At 41.1% G+C, this 13362-nt stretch overlaps 1 pseudogene; it reads left to right on the forward strand.

Annotated features, from left to right (window-relative positions):
• Positions 1 to 6045: 6045 nt before the first annotated feature.
• On the forward strand, positions 6046 to 8044 carry LOC147615420 (uncharacterized; annotated as a pseudogene).
• The last annotated feature ends 5318 nt before the right edge of the window (positions 8045 to 13362 follow it).

Consider the following 13362-nt stretch of genomic DNA (forward strand, 5'->3'; position numbering starts at 1 on the left):
CCAGGTTCTGTGGATGTAGGATCTGTTGAGGATGTTGCAGGTTCTAGCAGCTCTACTGTTGCTGCTGTTTTACCCACTGCTGAACAAGCTCGTTGGGATGGTAAAGATGCGCAGGCTCATGCCTTGATTGCACTTTCTGTCAAACGTAACATCACCCCACATATTCGTTTAGCTAAAACAGCAAAACATGCTTGGGATATTCTAGCTGGTTTGTATGCAGGTCGTAACGAGGCAAAAATCGCTTACCTGCGTAAAGAGCTAGAATTGAAGATTATGCAAGAAGATGATGACATGAATGTTTTTCTTGCTGAGATTAAAGATCTCAAAGAATAGTTGATTTCTGTAGGTGAGATTATTCTTGATCATTCTCTTGTGCAGACTGTTCTTGATGCTTTACCTGAGACATATCAGACTTTTGCTTCCACGTGGAGACTTTTTAATGAGGACAGACCTGATGCTGTCAAGTATGATACTTTAGTCAACAAGCTCTTGCAAGAAGTGCAATCCAGGCAAAACAGGGCCAGGCAGCGTGCAGTTGATCAAGCATTTATTGTTGCCCAGCAGCAAAGAAGAAGTGGTAAGGCAGCCCCTTCCACTGTTTCTTCTCCTATTAGTAGGTCTGCAACTTCTTCTCCTTCCACAGGTAGCAACAATAAGTCTGAGAAGGCTCTTCATAAAGGCAAGAAAAAGACCAGGTGCAACTATTGTAAGGCAAATGATCATGTCATTAAGAATTGCCCTAAGCTAAAGGCTAAAGAGACAAAGAAGAAAGAGTCAAATGCAGCCACAATAGCGGATGCTTCTACAAATGCAGATTCTGCAAATGTTGTGCAGGATACAGAATGGGCGTTTAGCGTGTATTGCCAGTATGACCCATCTGTACATGATGCATGTTTGGCAGTTTCTGTTGACTCTCATGTATGGTATTTTGACAGTGGTGCTACAAAGCACATTACCTCGCATCGTGATATGTTCACTTCTCTTGAGGCTGTCCCTAATGGGAATACTGTCACATGTGCCAATAATGCTTCTTACCCAGTGAAGGGCATTGGTAAAATTATGCTTACTGCTGCAAATGGCAGCGCTTTCACACTTTCAGATGCTTTGTATGTGCCAGGGATAAAGAAGAATCTATTGTCTGTCTCTGCGCTTGCTAGACTTGGACTTGTAGTCAAATTTGTGGATGACAGATGTACTGTTCATGATTTGACTTCTGGTGATACGATTATTGTATCTGGCACCTTGTTTCGTGGGCTGTATAGGCTCAATTCTTATGACAAGTGTGTGGAAGATTCAGCAAATGTAGTTTCTGATGAAAAGGCAGTTTCAGATGCAAAACTATGGCATGCTCGTTTTGGTCATCTGAACTTTGCTAGTTTGCTACGTTTGCAGAAATTTGATATGGTTGCTTCATTGCCCCCTCTTGAGGCACCATTGAAACATGTTTGTGAAGGCTGTATTTTGGGCAAAATGCAGCGTTCTGCGTTTCCAAAGGATGGTTCTGTGCGGGCCACTCGCAAATTGCAACTTGTACATAGTGATGTATGTGGGTCTATGCAAACTCCGTGATTTGGTAAACACTTGTACTTCGTGACTTTCATTGATGATTACTCGAGGCATGCATGGGTATATCCACTGAAGGCAAAGTCCGAAGTGTTTTTGTGCTTCAAACAGTTTTTTCTTATGGTTGAAAATGTATCCAATTGTACTGTGGGAACCCTCTGTTCTGATCGAGGGGGGGAGTACTTGTCTAAAGAGTTTGATGCATTTCTGGCTAGTCATGGGATAAAACACCAATGTACAGTGCCGTATACCCCTAAGCAAAATGGTGTTGCTAAGAGGAAGAACAGGTCACTTATGGAGATGGCACGATGTATGGTCAAGAGCCAAGCTTTGCCACATGCGTTTTGGCTTGAGGCTGTCATGTGTGCTGCATATGTACTCAACAGGTGTCCCACTAAGGCCTTGCAGTCTATTACTCCATACGAAGCTTGGCATGGCAGGAAGCCTTCTATTGGTCACTTGCGTGTCTTTGGTTGCTTGGCCTATGCTTTAGTGCCTGTGTAACAACGCAGAAAATTGGATGATAAGGCTGTCAAATGCATTTTTGTTGGTTATAGTGCTGAGAGCAAGGGTTACAGATTGTATCATCCGCACAGTCAAAGCGTATCTTGATTAGTCGAGATGTTGTTTTTGTGGAAGATGCTGTGCAGCCTTTGTTATCATGTACCAAAGAGACAGGTGTGAGCTCACGAGATGTATTTGATACGCTGTTGCCTCTGTTTACAGGTGGGAATTCAAATGTAAGTCCTAATGAGGTAAATATTCAGCCTATGCAGATTTCAAACGACATCATAGATCAGCCTATTTCTGATGCAGATTTTACAGGATGTAATTCATGAGGATAGGGCTGAAAATGAGCAGGCTAGAGGTATGCCTAAATGGCTGGTGCAAACCTTGCGTGATAGTAAGATTGATGCACCTATGACTAGTCGTACTCGTTCAAGTTTTCAGCATGCCTCTTATACATCAGATTGTTATGCTTTGGCTTTGTCTAGTATGTGTGAAGAGGAAGAACCTCTTTCATTTGATGAGGCACAAAATTCAAAAAATTGGTTGGCTGCAATGCAAAGTGAATATGATGCTATAATGAAGAATGGTACATGGTCTTTGTGTGATTTGTCTATTGGTAAAAAGGCCATTGGATGTAAGTGGGTTTTTAAGTTGAAACGAAAACCAGATGGCAGTGTTGATCGCTATAAGGCTAGACTTGTTGCAAAGGGTTATGCTCAAGAAAAGGGCATTGATTTTGATGAGACCTTTGCTCCCACTTGTCGTATGACTACCATTCGTAGCATTTGTGCATTGGCAGCTCATAATGGTTAGAATGTACATCAGCTGGACATAAAGACTGCGTTCTTGAATGGAGATTTGCATGAGGAGGTGTATGTATCGCAGCCTCGTGGTTTTGTTCAAAGAGGGCAGGAAAACAAAGTGTGCAGGTTGAAAAAGGCTTTATATGGTTTAAAGGAAGCTCCACAAGCTTGGTATGAAAAGATACATGCATATTTGACTACACATGGGTTTCAGAATAGTCCAACAGAAAGCACTTTGTATGTTAAACATGTGGATGATGTACATCTAATCATTGCTCTCTATGTCGATGACATGCTGCTCACAGGACCAAATGAGAGTCATATTGCTGATTTTAAGGCTGATTTGAATGCCTCTTTTGAGATGTCAGATTTGGGGCATTTGCATCATTATTTGGGGATACAATTTAAGCAGTGTGATGGAGGTATTGCTTTGTGTCAGACAAAGTATATTGAGACATTGTTGCGGAGATTTGGCCTTGAAGACTGCAAGCCTATTGCTACTCCAATGGATACAGGTTTGAAGTTGAGTCTTCATGATGCTGGAGATCACTTTGATGTCACACTCTATCAGACAGCTGTTGGTTGCCTCATTTATGTATGCATTACGAGGCCGGACATTCAGTTTGCAGTCTCACAGGTGAGCAGGTTTATGCATAGCCCAGGGTCTCAGCATTGGAAGGCAGTTAAACGCATCTTTCGCTACTTGAGTGGCACCATACATCAAGGGGGGATCGTTGCCGCCAGATTTACATGCTTTTTCGGACTCAGATTGGGCTGGTTGCTATGACACAAGAGTGTCCACAAGTGGTTTTTGTTTCATGCTCGGTAGCTCATGCATATCTTGGTTGAGCAAGAAGCAACCTACTATGGCCACTTCTAGTTGTGAAGCTGAGTACAGGGCAGCTTTCACAGCTACGGTTGAGCGTGTGTGGCTTAGACGGCTTATGGCTGACTTGGGTGTTGGACAGGAGTCTGCCACCTCTATCTTCACTGACAATCAGAGTGCATTGGCAGTTGCGAGAAACCCAGTTTTTCATGCTCGCACAAAGCACATTGAGGTGCATTATCACTATGTCAGGGAGAGACTCTCAGCAGGAGAGATCATCTTGGCCTATGTGCCAACACAGGACAACCTCACCGATCTTTTCACAAAGGCACTTCCTCGTGAGAAGTTCGAAGCTTTCCGCAAAGCTTTGGGCTTGCTCCCCTTTGTGGACTGATCTACTTCGGGCATGGCACTCCCCTATACATGAGTGCCAGCTCTCGTTCACACCATCACTCCCCTATACATGAGTGCCAGCTCTCGTTCACTCCCAGGGGGGATTTGTTGCCATATATATAGGCAGTGATGTGTGTGAACACACTTAGGACTGCCGGGGCACTTTTTCTCTCTTTAGGAGGTTTTTTCCCCCGGCTTGTATATACGCCCATCATTCTAGGGCTATCTTATCTTTAGTACATTGACACAATCTAATACACTTTGTGTTGTGTGCATTCTTGCTTCTTCTTCTCCAAGCTTTGTGTGCTTTCCTGCAACCCTAATTCCAACATACATGGCAAAGCATGTCAATGTGATTGTGTCATTTGTAATGTGGGTTCTTAACTAAGTGGGTGCAAGGCTATAGAGAAGTCCTACAAGAGCATCACAAGCGCATGGGATTCCATCCTATGTTCCAAAGCTGAAGGTACTATTTTCCATGCTTTGAAGTGTCTGATGGGGAGTAGCATTGTCTGTGGTCCTCAAAACATAGGAGTTTGTCCAGCTAAATTTACATATATTGGTCGACTTATCACCGTGACGATCTTTCAGGACATAGACTGTGGAACCACTAATGATGGATGGCAAGACAAAGAAGAGGAAAGAGCTAATACACACAAGGAAATGTCATGTAAGGTATTGAATCAAATGTTTAACTTGCTACGATGGTTTTTTATTGTTGCAGTTGAACTATATTTGTTGTTTAAGGAGATGCATCCACAGGCACCAGTTCATTAACGAGCTTTTGAGGAATTAAATCCGTACTTTGTGCACAAGCTTAAGGATTGATACACTTATTACACTGCATAACACATGTTCAGATGTCATTCTTAAAAGATGCGTTGAACTAGATTAGAGGATCTACTTTTAGGTTGCATGGAAAAGCATGTCAATGTGATTGTGTCATTTGTAATGTGGGTTCTCAGCCAAGTGGGTGCAAGGCTGCAAAGAAGTCCTACAAGAGCATCACAAGCGCATGGGAGTCCATCCTATGTCCCAAAGCTGAAGGTACTATTTTCTATGCTTTGAAGTGTCTGAGAGGGAGTTGCACTGTCTGTGGTCCTCAAAACATAGCAGTTTGTCCAACTGAATTTGCATATGTTGGTCGACTTGTCACCGTGAAGATCTTTCAGGACGACATAGACTATGAAACCACTGATGATGGCAAGACAAAGAAGAGGAAAGAGTTAATACACAAGGAAATGTCATGCAAGGAATTGAATCAAATGTTTAACTTGCTACGATGGTTTTGTATTGCAGGTTGAACTATATTTACTATTTAAGGAGATGCATCCACAAGCACCAATTCATTAATAAGCTTTTGAGAAATTAAATCCATACTTTGTATGCAAGCTTAAGGATCGATACACTTGTTGCTGTATAACACATGTTCAGATGTCATTCTTAAAAGATGCATTGAACTAGATTAGAGGATTTACTTTTGGGTTGCATGACAAAGCTGAAGGTACTATTTTCCATGCTTTGAAGTGTTTGATAGGGAGTTGCACTGTCTGTGGTCCTCAAAACATAGCAGTTTGTCCAACTGAATTTGCATATGTTGGTTGAATTGTCACCGTGAAGATCTTTCATGAACGACATAGACTGTGAAACCACTGATGATGGCAAGACAAAGAAGAGGAAAGAGTTAATACACAAGGAAATGTCATGCAAGGAATTGAATCAAATGTTTAACTTCCTACGATGGTTTTGTATTGTAGGTTGAACTATATTTGTTGTTTAAGGAGATGCATCCACAAGCACCAATTCATTAATAAGCTTTTGAGAAATTAAATCCATACTTTGTATTATGCAAGATTAAGGATCGATACACTTGTTGCTACATAACACATGTTCAGATGTCATTCTTAAAAGATGCATTGAACCAGATTAGAGGATTTACTTTTGGGTTCCATGGCAAAGCTGAAGGTACTATTTTCCGTGCTTTGAAGTGTTTGATAGGGAGTTGCACTATCTGTGGTCCTCAAAACGTAGCAGTTTGTCTAGCTGAATTTGCATATGTTGGTCGACTTGTCACCGCCGTGAAGATCTTTCAGGACATAGACTGTGAAACCACTGATGATGGTAAGACAAAGAAGAGGAAAGAGTTAATACACAAGGAAATGTCATGCAAGGAATTGAATCAAATGTTTAACTTTCTAAATGATGGTTTTGTATTGTAGGTTGAACTATATTTGTTGTTTAAGGAGATGCATCCACAGGCACCAGTTCATTAACGAGCTTTTGAGAAATTAAATCCATACTTTGTGCGCAAGCTTAAAGATCGATACACTTGTTGCTGCATAACATATGTTCAGATGTCATTCTTAAAAGATGCATTGAACCAGATTAGAGGATTTACTTTTGGGTTGCATGGCAAATCATGTCAATGTGATTGTATCATTTGTAATGTGGGTTCTCAACCAGGTGGGTGCAAGGCTGCAAAGAAGTCCTACAAGAGCATCACAAGCGCATGGGAGTCCATCCTATGTCCCAAAGCTAAAGGTACTATTTTCCATGCTTTGAAGTGTCTAATGGGGAGTTGCAGTGTCTATGGTCCTCAAAACATAGTAGTTTGTCCAACTGAATTTGCATATGTTGGTCGACTTGTCACTGTAAAGATTTTTCAGGACATAGATTGTGGAACCACTGATGATGGCAAGACAAAGAAGAGGAAAGAGTTAATACACAAGGAAATTTCATGTAAGGCATTGAATCAAATGTTCAACGACCAGCTCAGAAAGTTTATCAAACATAATTTTGTGTACAAGTGGCAAGTTAAGCAATACAAAGAATGCTTGTCCAATTTTCCCAAAGATGTGGTAGTATCTGTTGTAGACTTTGCTGAGAATTACTCATTTAAGGAACAAAATGAGATACAGTCAATGCACTAGTATTCAAGCCAAGTGTCCATATTTGTGCATATTACACACTTTCGCAATGTAGGTGACATCCACAAAACTATTCACTTTTATACCTCTGATGATAAGAACCATGATACCCATTTTGTGCAACATTGTTTCATGCTACATTATAATTGGGTATTACCCTATGGTATTCTGCTACAATGTCATTAGGTTTAGTCTGATAGTGCTTCATCTCAATTCAAAGCAAAAAGGCCTTTCTACTTTGTTTCCAGGTACACTGCCATCACAGGTTTGCAAATGACTTAGAATTTCTTTGGCTCTAGTCATGGAAAGGGAGAGCACGATGGTGTAGGGACTGTGGTGAAAAGAGCACTAACTCATGAACAACTCAAGCCTAATGGTGTTAAGCTCCAATGTGCAGCTGATGTCATAAAGTTTTTGCAAGAAACACTCACCACTGGAGCCGACCCGAGTCCACATATGAATCACAAGCTTGATATGTTAGTAGAGTCTTTTGGGAGATAAAGTTGGGTGATATAGATAGAGATGAGGCATGGAATTTCAAGGCTGTAACAAACACAAGATCCCAACATTTAGTCTCTGCATACTCTTAGCATAATCCAATAGCATTGAGGGTGCATTGGTTATCATGTTATTGTAGTAATTGTATGGAACACTTATGGCATAGGTGCAGCAATCATTCTCATATTCATAGCTAGGACTACATTGCCCTTGAACCTTTGGTAGATGGCACTGAAGAAGACAATGTTGACATTGATATTAACATCAAAAACATTGAGGAGTCCACCTACGAAGGTCACCATGATACCCTTAGTGATGTCCTTCTTGTAGGAGACAATTTCTCAGTGATAGCTGAAAAAGGAAATCTAGAGAATGCGGACTTCTACGTTCTAAAATGCACAAAGGAGAAAGAGCTCTGCAAGACACCTACAAAGGACGAATGGGGAATTTCCATTGCACGAGGTTGTTTTACTGTGAAAGGATCCTTCTATACACCTAAAGACGAGCAAACCTACAAGTTGTAGGATTACAAGTCGAAGGCCTTGATAGCGACACATCTTGTACGAGCAATCAAATTTCCAATGGACCCACATCCAATTAACAAAAATTTGTTTGTCCTCTCCCGTGAGGTACATGAAGCTATGTACAATAGTATGCCATTCATTTTTTAGCATACGTGTTAGATACAAAGCTGTGTAAAATAGTATGCCAGTCAATTGTGTGCATACTTGACATGTTTATATCTGTGCTCATGAAATTTAGTGCTTAGGGACTATGTATTATGTAGCTTTGATGATTCAATTCTCGTGAATACTTGATGGATGCACGTAAACCTTGTCAGAATGAAGATTTTGATGATTTGAGGTAGTTATGTATAGAAGCTTTAATGATCCATCTGCCAAAAAGAATTTCGCGCCCGTGGGGGTTTGTTTAAAAAACATCCTTATTGATCATGCTAATTCTCTTTTCAACTCGATATTGTTAAAAAATGCACAAAAAAAAACTTGCTTTGCAAATGAGGAAATTAATCCTAAATTGGGATTCCAATTAATACAACATCGACACATGTATGTCCTATTCATAAGTGGCATTATAAGGTCTCACACATTTATAAGCCATTTTACCCTTCATATATAAGGCCACTGAAAAATTTAAGGGTGAATTTTTCAATATCCCCCTTGTAATGCCTAGGAAAAAACGGCATAATAGAATTAACCCTTCAAATTAAAGTTTCATCCCATGCCTTCCAAAATGAGCATGCATCACAATTTAGCAGGCTATGGTTCATTAAAACATCATAACATTTTTCGTTTCTTTAAGGTTGTTGGAGACGGAGTAGAGTTTTTTTCATTCTATATGTTGTGTGTGTGTGTGTGTGTGTGTGTGTGTGTGTGTGTGTGTGTGTGTTCAGAATGAATATTGTGAGCGTTTAATTAGAGAGAGAGATAGAGAGAAAAGCATGCATGTAGATTTGATTAAAAGCCTCAGTTTTCTTATGGAGATAGAAGAAGAAGAAGGGGCGATGGTGATGCAGAGGGACGGTGCAAAGGGCGATTGCAGGGAGCTCAACGTGCAAATGAATGAAGCTCGTGCGAGGGAGATACGGGTTGTTTAAGACCAATGTGGTCCCGTACCACATGGTCTTAGAAACTCTCGTGGTGTGTACTGATGATCATAAGTGGCATTTATAAGGTCTGATGCATGAATGGCACATCAATATGCTACGTACTCTCACTCCTCTCCTCGCTTACATGTGTTTGATTTATTTTTGTAAATGTTATTGTGGCACGATTACATCTACCTCCTCATCGACCCCCCCCAACTCAGACAACGCCATCGCCTCTACATCCATCGCTTCTGTAGGTATTTTGTGATTTTTTGACTGCTTCAATAAGTGTTCATTTTTAGGTCAGTACCCCTGTGATAAGGGGCTCGCAAGCACTCCGCGAGATCTTTATCGCATGGTAACAACCTTTTCTTAACGAATAATAGCTGTTAGAGTAATGTTGCATTAAGGTTCTGCACTAAGCAATAGGAGGCTCATTGGCATCTTACTGGCCCATATTGCTTGGTACCGAACCCCCTTAGGGTCATGTTGCTCATGGGGTCAATACCAAGCGACACGAGTGTTGTTGGGCATTCTTAATCCTCATCCCTATTGAGATTATTTTCCTCAAGGGGAGTCAGTACCAAGCGATAGGAGGCTAGTGAGCATCGTGATGGCCCCATATCACTTGGTACTGACTCCCCTTGAGTTCATTGCTCATGGGGTCAATACCAAGCGACACGAGTCTCGCTGCTATCCTACATGCCCCATATCACTTGGTACTGACCCCCTTTTGCGGTTATTTTTCTCACACGAGGGTCAGTGTACCAAGCGACTAGAGTCTCATTTGCACACACCATTTCGCTTGGTATTGCTCCCCTAGTGGTAACATGGATTACGAGGTCAATACCAAGCAATAGGTGGCTCGTGGGCATTGCGATGGTCCCTTATCGCTTGGTAGTACTGACTTTCCTTGTTGGGACACGTTGCTCTCACGGGGTTAGAACCAAGAGACAAGAGTCTCATTGGCATCCTTCAGGCCCCATTTTGCATGGTATTGACCCCTTGTTGCGATCATTTTTCTCAGGGGGTAAGTACCAATCGATATGAGGTTCGCTGGCATGCTGTTGGCAACATTTTTCAGTTTTTTTGCTCATGGGGTCAATACCAAGCGATATACGGCTTGTGACATCTTGCAGGCATTTCATTTGGTACTAACCCCTTGTGTCATTTTGCTCACGGCATTAGTACCAAGCGATATAAGACTCGTTGGCATCCTGTTGGCCTCATATCGCTTGGTATTGGCTCCTCTTTGGGTCATGTTGCTCATGGACTATACTATATGATCTTGTTAGCGTGGGTCAATACCAAGCGAAGATTAGTTGTTGCAAGCGGGCATCTCGCTTATTCGTTTTCGCTTAGTACTAACTCCCAACAATTTTTCGGTTGGGATCTGACTAAGTTTATTTATCAGATGGCACGTACCAAGCAAACTGCTTGAAGGGTAGATACAAGTGAAAGGCCTATGGAGTCGCTCTTCAGGTGGTGCAAGGTAGGAGTAGAAGATATCAAGTCCACATGGCAGTTCTGCGAGAGCTTCAACAGATTGAGTGACATATGCAACGTATAATAGCCAAGCTACCATTTCAGAGGCTTGTGCGTGAAATATGCGAACAGTGGAGTATTGGCATGCGATGGCAAGTAGCTACAGTTTTGTATCTCCAGGAAATTACTTAAGACTAGCTCATAGAGTTTTTTGAAAATGTATATTTCCTCGCTGCCCATGCCCATAGGCTTACAATAATGCTTAGGGATTTTGGTACACTTCATAGATTGAGTGAGGTACATATATGATAGACTCATGCTGGAGATCCTGACGGTCCCGCCCCTTCATCCTTGTATAAGGCTAGTTAAGGACACCCATTCTGGTCACGATAGGGACACCCGCTCTCGGACTTGGAGAAGAGTAAAGCACAAGACCAGCCGTAGCAAGATGTCGCACAACTAGAACCTCACGCACAACCAAAACTGGAGGCACAACCACAACCGAATGCTGCTGCCGCACAATCACAACCATCTGATTCTACCAGTGATGGTGATATTTTTCTTGATGATCAAGCAGATGATGATGCATGGCAAGAAGCCAATAGGATTTGTATAGAAATCAATGTCATTGAAGCAAAAAATACTAAACAATTAAGGGAGTTGGAGAATATTGCTCCCGTGAATATGGCAATTACGATTTAGGGAAGCAGGCTTGTTACTAGCTCTTAGATGAAACTGACTTATGTGTTTTGCAATGTGGCAAGATACTAGAAGTCACAGACACAGTCATGCATGTATCATTATGGTATGTTGGCATGATTGTGCTGCTGTATTTTATTTTCTAATTCTATTTTTCACAAATTCCATTTCTATTTTCTCATAAATCCTAATTATATTTTCTATTCATTGTTGCCTGTAGGTATTGTCTCTCTCTTCTACCAGAAGAAATACAAAATATTACATATGTTATAGACCCTCTCATATCACGGCAATTGCAAAATGAGGAGACATCATTTTTGGACCTAATGGCCTGGTTTCAGGGGGTTAACCTTGATCTGGCACGAATTATTGTCACGGCATATAACGAAGAGTGAGTCTTGTGTTAAGTTATGAACTAACAACATATATTAGGTAATTTGTATGTGTTTTTTTTATGACGCCTATGTCCTGTTTATTTTTTCAGCACACATTGGAGTTTGCTTGTTTATGACATTGAACAAAATACACCTTACTTCGCGAAGTCTGTGTTCGGATATCATGGTCACGTTAGAGAGTAATTCCCTAGAGATATTTCCCTCTTTCACAATCATTTAGATAGATTTATTGAAGTAGGATAAACTAATGCTTGTTTTGTCGTCCTTTCAGATGTGCTCGAAAGTTTGCATCAGTTGTGGAACACTTATTATTGGAGCCTAATCTTATTTAGACCATGAAATATCAAAGGATAAAGGTGCCAGTCCAACCAAGAAATAATAGATGTGGATGGAGGACGTCCCTTAATGCATTTCTCTTGCTAGAAAAGATTTTTAATACATCTCTATGTAAGTGAGCCATATAAGTGATGTTTATAATCAACATCTCCATCAACTAACATACAGCTCTATGAGGTTTCTAACAAAACATTTTCCTTTGTGTGCAGAAACTTAATCTGCACAAATATACTCAATTGCATGTTCAGGATAAAAGTTGTACAAAGAATTATTTTGATGGTGCATGATTGTGCAGAAGAACAAATAAGATGGGTAGGAAATTTTGCAAGGAAAGCCGAAGAGCGTAGGCGTCACCACCAAGAAGAACAAAACCAAAGGGAAGTGCAAGCCCACCAAGCTGCTATCGACGAATTTGAGAGGTGCACAACTGAGGTGGATGAATGGGTGGAATCCAAGAGACAGGTTGAGCTGGAGGCCTGGAGGCAAGAACAGGAGGCTAGCATGCAAGCTGTGGGAAGAAATGTCAAGAGCAGAAGAGAGAATTTGTCCAAGGCCAACCCAATCACAGACATTCACGTCCTCGTTCACATTTATCACAGACACCTCGCCACCGTCGCCCTTGAAATTAGCCCATGTGTATATATATACACAATGACAAACATGTATATTTTCTGGAATATATGAATACTGCTGTCTCTTTTATAATGTTGTCTCTTCTATAATTCTATATGTGCGTTGTTTCCTTCTTGTATCCATGTCTATGTTGAAACTTGAACAAGGACTATTGAGAGATAATATCAAAATGAAACTTGAAATATATTAATCGTGGGAGATCATCGAAGTATAAAAGAGGAGTGTTATGTTACAGATGGCTACAAGCATAACTTGTGCTCCCTAGGAGGTTTTGAGGTTCGACCAACTAAATCATTGGCTTTTTTAGCTCAATAGTAACTTTGTTCTCATTCTCACATGATTCTTACTCATCTATAACTCTGAATTCTCTATTCCCACCCTCTACAAACCCAGATGTTGTAGTTGTTGTTGCCGATTTCTTGGGCAGCAGAACATCTTCTTTCAAGTGCACACCCCTTGAGGGCGGCAAAACGTCAGTCTTTCTCTTCTTCTTCTTCTTCCTCTCGCTAGTTGGTGCAAGGTCACATCTGGTGGCGAAGCTTCTTCAACTACAAGAACAAGAAAATATAAGTGGCCCAGCACTAGGGACAGTGGGTAGGTCTTCTCAGATGACTCATAAATAATGCTCACCTTGATCATCAGAACTCTTCCTTTTTGGTGTCCTAGAACATGTCACATGGTTAGTACA

This window comes from Cibotium barometz, chromosome 40 (genome assembly GCF_041138505.1).
Source record: "Cibotium barometz isolate CiBa-2024 chromosome 40, ASM4113850v1, whole genome shotgun sequence".
Taxonomy (NCBI): Eukaryota; Viridiplantae; Streptophyta; class Polypodiopsida; order Cyatheales; family Cibotiaceae; genus Cibotium; species Cibotium barometz.